The 11,739-nt window shown below is 33.9% G+C and overlaps 1 pseudogene; it reads right to left on the bottom strand.

The window, feature by feature from the left end:
- LOC107619518 lies at positions 441-4,878 on the bottom strand (annotated as a pseudogene).

The following is an 11,739-nucleotide window of genomic DNA, read 5'->3' as shown; positions in this document are numbered from 1 at the left end:
GAAGCTTAAGGTTTTGATGATGTTATTGTTAGTGCTTATTGTTTTAAAACCCCCACCCCACCAAAAAACATTAGAGATAATAAGTACGTTCTTGTAGGGAGTGTTTGGAATTCTTTGGAATTGGAATTAATTTGATTTGTAAATCAATTCTTTATTTGGAATTGATAAAAAAGTATGAATTGATTTGATTTGTAAATCTATTGATATAGTTTTTAACTAATTTTAAATCATCTCAAAGATTTCACCAGAATTAAAATGATTTGTTATTTTAAAAGTGTAAAGAGTGAATTTACTCTTTAGCCATTAGTGTAAAGAAAAGTGATTTGAGAGGGAGTCCAGGCAATTGCTGGCCGTCCCCGAGTAGCAGATGACACTTCGATAATGGTAGAGGATTGTGTAATATAATTGAAGAATAAATGATAAAAATGTAAAATCTTACCTTCAAATCAATTTAATTCTTGTTAATTTTCAATCTGAACATAAAATTTGATTTCTAAATCCAATTCAAAGCCAAAAAGGTTTGCTTCTAAACACACCTTTAACAAGTCTTATAAGCAAGAAAAAGTTCACATTGTGGACTCCATATTGCATTATAAATGCAGAAAAAAAAAAAAGCATCTTGATCGATTTGGCTGGCTGCAACGGTTAATGTTACAAATAATGGTTAGTTGGTTACTACTTCTTGTTGGATTTTCCTATTTTCAGAAGTGTTTCCCTTAACAGTTTATGATCACTTGTCCTTGAAGATGATAGAACAGTTTCCTTCCAAACAGAACCAGGTTCCATTATAAGGCTTGGTTCCTTGTAAAGTTCATAGATGGAATCAGCTTCCACATTCAAACCTCCTATCATTTCCAAGCATTTGATATCTTCAGGATCTACTAACAGGTTATGATCACCATCCTTCCACGCTATGAGCTGTGTTGTATTACAAGAGAACATAGTTACCATTTTATTTTCTTAATGTATCATAGTGTAATGTCAATCTTTTTGAATGACAAGGTTGAGTAGAATATTGTTCATATGAATTTAATTTAACCTTTGGTGGACCATCAACAGCATTTGTGCAATAGAGCCTAGCATTATCAACAAGTTTGCAGTATCTTGGAAATGCATTAGCAAACCTTTTGTGAGATTTCAACTGTGAATTCACCCTCACTGCTCTCCCATTAATAATAGCTCTTCTGTCAAAATTCCAGTAAGAAATGTTAAATTATGATGCAAACTAGAAAATAGTAATAATTTAGCAGAATTCTTCACTCACACAAGAAAATATATATACCTACCTAATGCCTCTAACAACAGCAAGATAGCCATCACAAATTACACCAACTAACTCTATTCTGTAAGGCTTTCGATCGCGGGGTTCTCCATTGTTCTCTTCTGGTTGTTCTTCTTCTGCCTCATTCACTCGCTCCCAGTAGTTTTCGGTAATAGTTCCGTCTTCAGCTACTTTATAGCCGACTCCCATTCGGTACCTGCATTTGTGAAGCCATGGAAATAGTTTGCTCCACAAAAGACTCCCATGATAAAGTTCCATCCATGATCACATCTCTCCCTTCATTTAGAGCTGTCACCAGCAGAGATGATGCTGCATCAGTCGACGATTGGTGCACCTGTTTCAGATTTTCAGAGTTCAATGCTTTCATTAGTTAAAAGCTGGTTTGTAATGGTTTAAAATGTATGACTAATAATCTTGTAGTAATTTTATCAAAGATACAAAAGGACAAAACAGTCTTTTAAGATTTGAAAGTAGTAAACTATCGTTTTTTACTTTGAAAGATTTGAGTACTGATAATTCAATATATATTAAATATTGGGTTGGCTGGACAAAACTATCATTTAGAAAATTTTAATAAAAATACTTTTTTTAAAAGACATATTCAAATAGGTTTTAAATTGAATAAAAATACCTTATTTAAAAAAAAGATTTTTTTTAGCTAAAAAAACTAATCCAAACTAGCATTAGTGTACCTGTATTAGATGTTGATAGTTCAATGTTATCATTTGTTAAAAGCTAGTTTATAATGTAACTTATCCATCAGATATCCAAGTGTTTAGAAAGAATCAATACCAGTTCAGCAGTTTGCAGCATGTCATCATGGTGACCCCTTGAGTTAAGGTTTCTATAAATAACATCACTCTCCTTAAAAGCATCTGCCTCAACAACCACAGCATTTGTAGCTGCTTTAGACCAAAATGATCTGCCAAAGATTCATATAAAAACTTAGCTGAATTCACTAAATATGCCAGTACACTTCACAATTCTATATAGTTAGATAGATTCACTAATTAATTAAAAAATAGATGAATAATAATGTATGAATTAGGATAAAATTAAAGTTTCTTTTGTTGATGAGTCAACGGGAAGGATAAAATATTGGCTGAATATTAAATCTTTAAGAATATTATCCTTTTCAATAGAGAAAAAGAATATTAGCTTTTTGCCTCTCTTAAATGATAATGAAGATTAGTATATTACTCTTTAAGAATGTCTTTAAGGACAGTGCTCTTGCCAGCACCCATGCCACCAGCCATAAGAAGAAGCACTGGACTCCTCTCACTGTGGGCCATGGGGACCATGATATCCATAGACTCCGAAGCACCCTTTATTGCTTTAATTTCATCCACCAAAGTAGAGATCACTCTTGTCACCTTCAGATTCTTTGTTACTTTCGCAAACCTTTGTTTCCTGATGTACACATGTTATCTTTTCTTTAAAATATATAAACAAATGCCGATAACTTCAATAAAAATAAATTTATATCAATTGTAAATCGAATATAACAAAAATGGGGATGATTATATGAGAAAGAAAACTTTACCTTGTAGCGGCCAATAGGATGTTCTTGAGCTTTGTTCTCTGCTCAGACTCACTACTCAATACCTATAATTCAATTCAACGAACAGAAGCGAAATAATCAATCTATTAAAAAAAATTTTATATACGGCTACAGGGAAAGAAGTGTATATATATTGAAAATGTTAAATATTTCAGTAAATATATGTAAGTTTATACATTAATCAATCTTGTATATGATCATGAGGACCTCCAGTGCAAGTTGGCAACAGGTACAGTTGTACAAAATAAAATATTGATGATAGAAAAAACATGAATTGGTTTACAGAGACAGAAATGGATAAACATATACCTGGCTAATGAGAAAAGAAGCATGGTTCCAGTGAAATGAGAAATAACTGAGTATGCATCTCTCAAATTCTTCAATCAACTTCACATACATTAAATCAGAACCATTATTATCCCCATCATTAGCAAGATACTCATATATGCTTTCCTCACACCCTTTGGATTTTCTCAAATACTCTTCAGCCATTTTGCATAACTCTCCAACTTCACTCGCATCTTCAAACCCCATTTGCCTAGCTACAATTTGCAAATGTTGTCCAACAAAATAAAATGTTTTAAGTAAAATAATAGGGTAAACCACCAAAATTGTCTCCAATTTTTTTAATATGCGGACAAAAATACTCTCCCCTGTTAGTAATGACAAAAATATTTTTTAAAATATTATAAACGTGACAAAAATAACAAAAAAAAAAAAAAAACTATTTCTTTTATAAGTGGCAAGGGGTTTATGTATTTCACAAACAACTTATGCATTTAAAAATTTATAGAATGTTTCGACTTTCGATAACTATTTAAAAAGTATATTAAAAAAGGTTTAATTATTCTGTTGGTCCCTATAGTTTTACCAAATTTTTAATTAGGTTTTTATTTTTTTTTTCTTTTAATTGGATCTCTACACTGCTTTAATTTTGTAATTAAGTCATTCATAGTGTAAAAAATATTAGAATTAATTGAATATTTCATTGCAAATTGAAGGTATTTATAATTAAAAACTTAATTAAATATTTGACCGCATGTATTTTGGTAAAAATATTATGTTAATTTTAACATTTTTAACATGAAAATGACATAATTACAAAATTAAAAGTAGTGTAAAGACCCAATTGAAAAGAAAAAAAAGTATATGGACTTAATTAAAAATTTGGTGAAACTATAGATATCAATAGAATAATTAAACCATTAAAAAACCTAAATAAAAATTTGACTTCTAGAATTTATTTTTCATTTTTTCTTGTCTATTAACAAAAATAAATCATAAAAAAAATTATTTAGCCAAAAATACCAAATTTTAAAGATAAAAAAATTATATTTCTGTAACCATACTTGCAAAAAAAAGTTACATCAAAATTTAATTTCTAAAGTGTTTTTTGACAATATTTAAAATATTTGATATTTTTATTGTGTTTTAAAATATTTTAAAAATATTTTTGTCGAAATATTTTTGTGAAAATCATAGACAATTTTGGTAGTTAACCTAAAATAATATGTCCGTACAATTTTTAAGTCAATTAATTAAATGCTTTTCATTAAACTTGCTTAGTTCAAAACCTTAATTAATTATGAAACACTTACCAACATAGTGGGAGAATCTCTCAAACCTTCCAACACGGCCAGATTCTGTTTTGTCTAGGATGGGAATGATATTCTGGTCACCCGTCACGGCGGAACTCTGCTTCTTGTAGCGGGAGGCGGTGGCTGCGGCGATTAACCCGGCAAAGGAGGCCGCTAGAATATGTGTGAGCCTAATTATCTTACCAACAGAACCATCTGAAAAGCAGTGTCCGTTGCTTGCATTACATTTTATAGCCACATTTTCGATTTATATATATACATATGAAGCCGAAAAGAATGTTGAAGAGATCTTAGCTTTACCTTGCTGCTGCATTTCGCTGAAGAATCAACAGAAGAAGCTGTGAAATTGGCGACTTGAGAGTACTTCTTACTTAACCCAGTGTAATGGGTTCTTTGTCCTTGGATGGAGAATGGTAGAGTGTTTGATTAAATTTGGAGGGACTCTCACCATATGATATGTACTAACTGCAACCACAATATATTTTATAGGAATTAATTTTTATTTAAAATAAATATTTATTTAAATATTTTAATTCAACTCGTAAAAACCATAAAGACATCTATTTTTAATACAGATAATTAGTTACATTACCAAATAGTTTTTAGAGAAAGTATAGGAATTAACTAGGAATGTAGCTAGGTGCAGCCAAAAATTAAAAAAAAATCAATAAGGAAAAAAAACATAAGTATCTAAAGAATCAATTTAATTTCACTCACACCCCCACCCCAATTTTAATTCACAGTAAAAAAACATACACAAACTTTTATCTTTTTCTCCCTCCCATATCCGCGCGCTGCGCCTCTCTCCCTCCCCAAGTTGTGGTTTTAGATGTTTCTTTTTATTATTTTTGGATGATATTTCTTTTTTTATATTTTGGATGTTTTTTAATAGGTTTAGATGTTTCTTGCTTAATTTTTGGATGTTCTTTTTTCTAATATTTTTTGGATGTTCCGTTTTGTAGGTTTTGGAATTTTTAAAATAATTTTGGATATCTCTTTTCTGTTAAGTTTTAGATATTTCTTTTTGTTACATTTCAGATTTTTTATTAGAAATTTTTATAATGATTTTAAAATGAAATTAGAATTTTTAAAATGCTTTAAAAACTTTTTTTTCTAGATTTTGAATGTTCATAATAATTTGAATTTATGTTCCATCTAAAGAAAAAAAATTAGCTAATTGACTACATCCTAATGACCGAAAAGTAAAGATCACGGATACTGGCAAGTGCACTAGATCGTTTAATTAATACCACGGTGAGTGGATGTCGTTCCTATGAGGATTAAAGAACTGAGCACGCAAATATCAAGTTAAATAGCTAATTGGATCAATAAAAGCTGGATTTGAAAGGTTGAAACTTGCTCGAAACTTGAAAAACTTGAATGTTGAATTGCTTGAAGGCAGTGAACGTGTTAATTGATTGAAAGAGAATATATGATGGAGAAGTCAAGGGTGTTCGGAGATGTTTAAATCCTTAGAAAAATCAAACTTTGTTTTCCTATTCTAAAACAAGCAAAGATCTTTCACAACGAATCTTAATTAATCAATTTCTAATGTCTTGACTCCTCGGTTTCTTTTCAATTAACCAACCGTCAATGTCTTGGTCAATCGATTAATCGAAGAGGTTAAGTGCAAAATCTGATTCAGTTCCTCATAAGATTCAAAAGTAGTCCTTAGGTCGGATTATATGTCACATATCCAAGCTAGTCCCGTTCGATTGAATCTCATGAGAAAACACAATTTTAAAAAATTGTCCTAATCCAAATTGTATGTTACGTATTCAAAACTAGGATAATTGACAAATCATGTATGGTGTCGCACACTTTAAAAATCACTTTGTCTAGTCGATTCAAAAAATCACGTGAAAGAGTTTTCAAGCATAATTCGGATATTAGTTCTTTCAAAGCAATAAACAAATTCAAAACGGGATTAGTATGGCTGTCGACACTATTAATCCTTCAGGGATGAAAAACGAAACACTCAATCGTAAAACGGATCAATGCAATACTTTAAAAATAGAAAAAAACTTAGATTAATATTTCATGGAAACCTAAACAAAGCTCCTAACCCTTTGACGAAGGAATTAGTTGGTCATGGTGGGTGCAAAATCAACAATGAAACTGAGACGAAGGAACTAGGTGTTGGCTGTGAATGTGATTCACTTATTTATACCTAGGTTTTCTCTAATTCAAATTCAAAAGCTACATCCTATCTTAATCAAAATAATTAAGATAGCTCCTGATTCAAATAACAGAATCAAAATAGAATTAAATTGAATTCAAGTCTAATCAAAACAAAATCTTCTTCAATCTTCAAATGGAAACCAATTCCTTGAGGTTGGGCTTTGGAGAAATCATAACTAGCATGACAAGTAAGTTGACTGGCGTGTAACTGGATCTAGTGTTTTGGGCTTGCTGTGGCATACTCACCAGTAGCGTGGCATGTCCTCTTTGTCTTAGGCCTAGGGCGTGGCACGCCCTTCTCTAGGCGTGTAACACATAGTGCTCCCAGGGCTTGATTTTCTCTTCAAGCGTGGCACGCCTCCCCTTGCACGTTGGATGCTAGGTTTTCTTTTTCAATGGATGTGGCACGCCTCCTTGATCGTTGCCCGCTGGACCTAGTATTCTCCATAGGGCGTGGCACGCTTCTTTTTCCTCATGTGGCATGTCTGGCTTGGTGCTTCATAGGGCATGACACGCCTTGCTTTAGGCGTGTAATGCCTCTGCTTCTTCTCCCAGGGCATGGCACGCCTATACCTCTACTCTCTTGCATGGCTTGAATTCTTATGTGCTTTACTTGTCCCTTGATCAACCTCTCTTTGCCACTTGATTTTTATCTCTTTAATCCTGTATTTTTTTTAAATACTTTGATAACACTCAGTAGCAAATAATATTTAAAAGTAATGAGAATAAAGGAAGATTAAGTAATGAAACCTATGGAAATAAGAAGAAGAAAACATAAGAAAAACATAAGAAAAATCACTAATGTTGAGAATGAATCATATCCCTTGTTGGTTACCAAGGAAAACCATAATTTTTATAATAAAGTCTAACTAAATTATCATCTTCAATAAAATCACCAACATAAATATATGCGTGAAATCACACATATTGCTACTAGGAGTGTTCATGGGTCGTACCGGGTCAGGTTTAATTAGATCCGAACCCATCTCTAAAAGGACATCGGGTCTATTTTGATCCAGTCTGAAAGTAATTGATGTGCGAAGGATTTATTGCCAATTCGGAAAACTAGATAAAGTAATTTCGTTGTGAGTATAATCCAAACCGGCAATGGATCCTCTCAATCAAAATTTAATCCAAAGGATGTCACAATTCAATACAAAATAACCGAGAGTTTTAAGTCCCAGGTCGTTCTCCCTAGGAACTAATGCCGATAAGTGCATACACTTTTGGTTGTGGAAAACAAGGGGCATTTTCAATAATAAGGAAGCAAACAAGTAAAGGAATTAAAAGAACTAGACAAAATTGCAATTAATAAAGCAATAAAGGAATAAAAGAACTATGTATATAATATAAACAAGTAAAACTATAAAGTGATTAAAGAGTGGTTCAAAACATAAATGAAACCTTGACTTGGGATGAATTATGAAATCCCTTCCTTGCCATAACCACAACTATGATAATTATCATGAGTTAATCTCGCTTAGTTAACCCCTAACATCAAGGAGTAAGTCAAGCAAGCATAATTGACCTTAAACCATAAGTTCTAACCAACTTACCAAACTAGTTGGTAAAAGGCTAGCTTTAATGGAAACAAGAATCAACTAACTTCCCAAGAATTACCACTAAATGTTGGACAATAAGGCTCTAGTAATCCATAAATTTATTTTTCCCAAGTCAAGGGATGGAAATTACCCCATAGCTAGGGTTGACATTTCATCAAACACCTAGTATGCATATTCACAAAACATGGCAAAATTGGCGCATCGGTAAAGACATTACATTACAGCTAACCGAACTGCGTAACCAAAGCGACTCCTCTTGACGGAAGAGGCGCCTCCTATTCCCCGATGTTCCTGTTCTTAAAACTCCATTCCCTGCGCCAGTACTTACTTCCTGCCTCTAGTTCGAACTTCTAGTACGACAAGACAAGTTGTGGTTATAATAATTATTGTAGTCTAAGTAAGAATCGATTCAAGAGGTCTCCAAGCAATCGCAAATACTTTCTCTTCCACTGCCTTCGTTGCGCATGGTATCACGGTGTGAAAATCTGCAGCGTCGAATTCTCTCTCTCTCTTTGCTCTCTGTTTGCTAGGCAACTGTCGTATTTTTTCACGGATTGACTCAGGGAGATGTTGCGTGTGATGAGCTTATTGAAAAATTCATGCATGCTCTCACTCCTTTGTGTGCTTCTCATCCCCACCCAGAAGTGGTGATCCAGGTAAACTAGAATCCATATATGCCGATCCTCGTACAGCTCTACAGAATGAACCGAACTAATGAACTGTACTAAACCAAAATCTGTGCATGTTTTGACCCAAAAGGTAAAGACATGAAAATAATTCGAATTAAAACCTCGGTTACCTGAGAGCCACTTGTTGCCTCCGAGACCGTACTTTGTGAGAAAATCGTTCTAGATTCTGTCGAATGCATCTTTTTTGAACGAGTTCCAAACGACGTGACTCATTTCTTTTTCGATTTCTTTGTGTCGCTTGTAGCCGTTTAGTTTGTTTGAGATCTTCTTCATGATGTGCCAGATGCACCAGTGATGAATTGTTGTTGGCATGCACATATCGATGGCCCTTTGCATCGATGCGCATTGGTCGGTGAGAATGCCTTTTGGTGCCTTCCCTCACATGCAATGGAGTCAACACTCGAATAGCCATTTGAATGATTGGATGTCCTTGTTTTTCATCAGCGTGCATCCGAGATGTGTCGACTGACCGTGGTGATTCACGCCCACAAATGAACCAAAAACCAGATTGTACCTGCATAAATGGACATTCTTACAATATAATTAACCGAAATGTCTGGATCTGGTGAATGTAAAGACTGAATTCAGGTGAACCGAATACTTGTTTGTGTTGTAGGTGGTGTCGAATGAAACCGCGTCTCTGAAATACTCGCATGCAGCCCTGCTTCTTGCGTCAGCCCAAAATGCATGTTTGATGGAGTGACCGCCTTCGAGGTTGAAATCGAAAAAGAAATTTTGGTTCTTCTCTTTCATTCTTAGTAGGTACTTCCTGAATTCTTTGCCATAATCTTATTTGGAAACATTCCGTACTTCCCTTGTGATGTAATTGCTCACGTCTTTTTCTATAAAACTGAGTTCCTAGTGATTGCCGACTGCTGCTATGAACGATTGGTAAGTTTTGCTCGGTCTAATTCTGGCTTCCTCGTTTGTTTCAATGGTTCGATGCACAAACATGCTTAGCTCACTGTGTTGTTTGAGTATCTCTGAACGGTCTGGGCAGCAGGGGTGTGAGTGATTCAGAACAACTTTGGAAATTGTCCCGAGACCGACATCCTTCAATATGTGTACGTAAATTCTGGCTGGACAGTTTATGCCGGCTAAGTGGTTTGTCTTCATAGTAGGAGATATCTTGGATTTCCACCTCCACTCCCTGCTGATACGATTAGTTGATTCTTAATCTTGTGTCCGTCCCGAGTCGTGTTTCTTATTTTGGTAGAAAAATCGGCAAGTTTGGAATAATATTTGTAGAACTTTCCGGCTTCTTTTAGTGTCTTAAAAATCATCCCCACCTTTGGGACAAATTGTTCATCCACAACACACCTGGTCTGCAGAATGAAGTGAACATATATTATGGTGAAACATTATATAGTACTAAATGAGTGGAACATTATATAAATTCAAATATCTTTCTGCAGAATGAACTGAACACGTACTCATGGTGAAACAATTGTATAGTACTAATTGAATGGAACATTATCCATTATAAAAAATCAAACCAACTTTCTGTAGAATGAACCGAGCACATACTCATAGTGAAACAATTTTTTAGTATTGAGTGAACGAAACATAATACATTGTATAAAATCAAATTCAAACATCTTTCTGCAGAATGAACCGAACACGTACTCAAGGTGAAACAATTGTATAGTACTGACTGAACAAAATATAATCCATTATATAAAATCAAATTCAAACATCTTTCTGCATAATGAATCGAACACGTACTCATGGTGAAATAATTGTATAGTACTGAATGAAAAAAACATAATCCATTATATAAAAACAAATTCGAAACACCTCTGTCTACAATTTAGAGATTATCAATTCAATTCAATTCAATTCAGATTCAGAACACCTGCATCCATTCAAATTCAATTAAATTCAAAATTGAATAATTCAAACCTCGTCAGCTTGATTTGTTTTAAAAGAATAATCCAATTTGCTCTCATTCAACTGATTTGAAGTTGAATCATTCATTGTTTCGATTCAGAAGTGTAGATCGAAGAAGAAAACGAACAAGAATAGGAAGAAGATAAATGCAATGTAAGTAGATCGAAAGAAGAAAACGAAGAAGATGAGGGCGACCAGAGGAGAATGACGAAGCTTATTAAGTTGAAGTCAATGCAGATCAATAAGGAAGAATGCGAGTAGAGAAGAAGAAGAAGAAGAAGAAGAAGAAGAAGAAGAAGAAGAAGAAGAAGAAGAAGAAGAAGAAGAAGAAGAAGAAGAAAAGAAAGAAAGAAAACGCGAGCAGAGAAGAAAGTTTAGGTTGCAGCAAAAGGTTTACGTTGAGCAAAGGTACGTTATATGTAGCGCGTGTATGACAGACGAGTGAGGAGGTGGGGGAGGCGCGTCTGGCCCAAAGAGCTTGGATAACTTAGATGTATTTTTTACATTGATGTAAAGCATTATTGTTTTGATAATATTAATAATTTTTTTTTATTATTAGAAAATTGTATTGTAACTATTAAGCATCACTATTTGATGATTTTCAGTGGCTAAGAGAAGGGGGTTGAATCTTAGCCCCCTTTTCGCTCAGTAACACTTGCTGGTCTTTGAAATAACTTCAGGAGACTTTTTTATTTTTGTCTCGTCCCTAGCCACGAGACTTTTATTTTTGTCTTGTCACTTGGCACGAGACTTTTATTTTTGTCTCGTCACTTGGCACGAGATATTTTTGTTTTAGCTCATGTGCAGTAGAAACAGAAATGGAGTAGAGAAGAGAGAAAATTACACCCTGATATATCCTGGTTCAGCTGCTAAGTGCAGTGCAGCCTACATCCAGTCTCCATCACAACCATGATGGAATTTCACTATAATCTTCTTGATTACAGACTGTAAAGTGCTAACCCAACTTACAAGGGGA

Source organism: Arachis ipaensis, chromosome B09 (assembly GCF_000816755.2).
Source record: "Arachis ipaensis cultivar K30076 chromosome B09, Araip1.1, whole genome shotgun sequence".
In the NCBI taxonomy this organism is placed as follows: Eukaryota; Viridiplantae; Streptophyta; class Magnoliopsida; order Fabales; family Fabaceae; genus Arachis; species Arachis ipaensis.
Note: the sequence above shows the minus strand (reverse complement) of the source record. Positions and strands in the feature narration are given on the sequence as shown.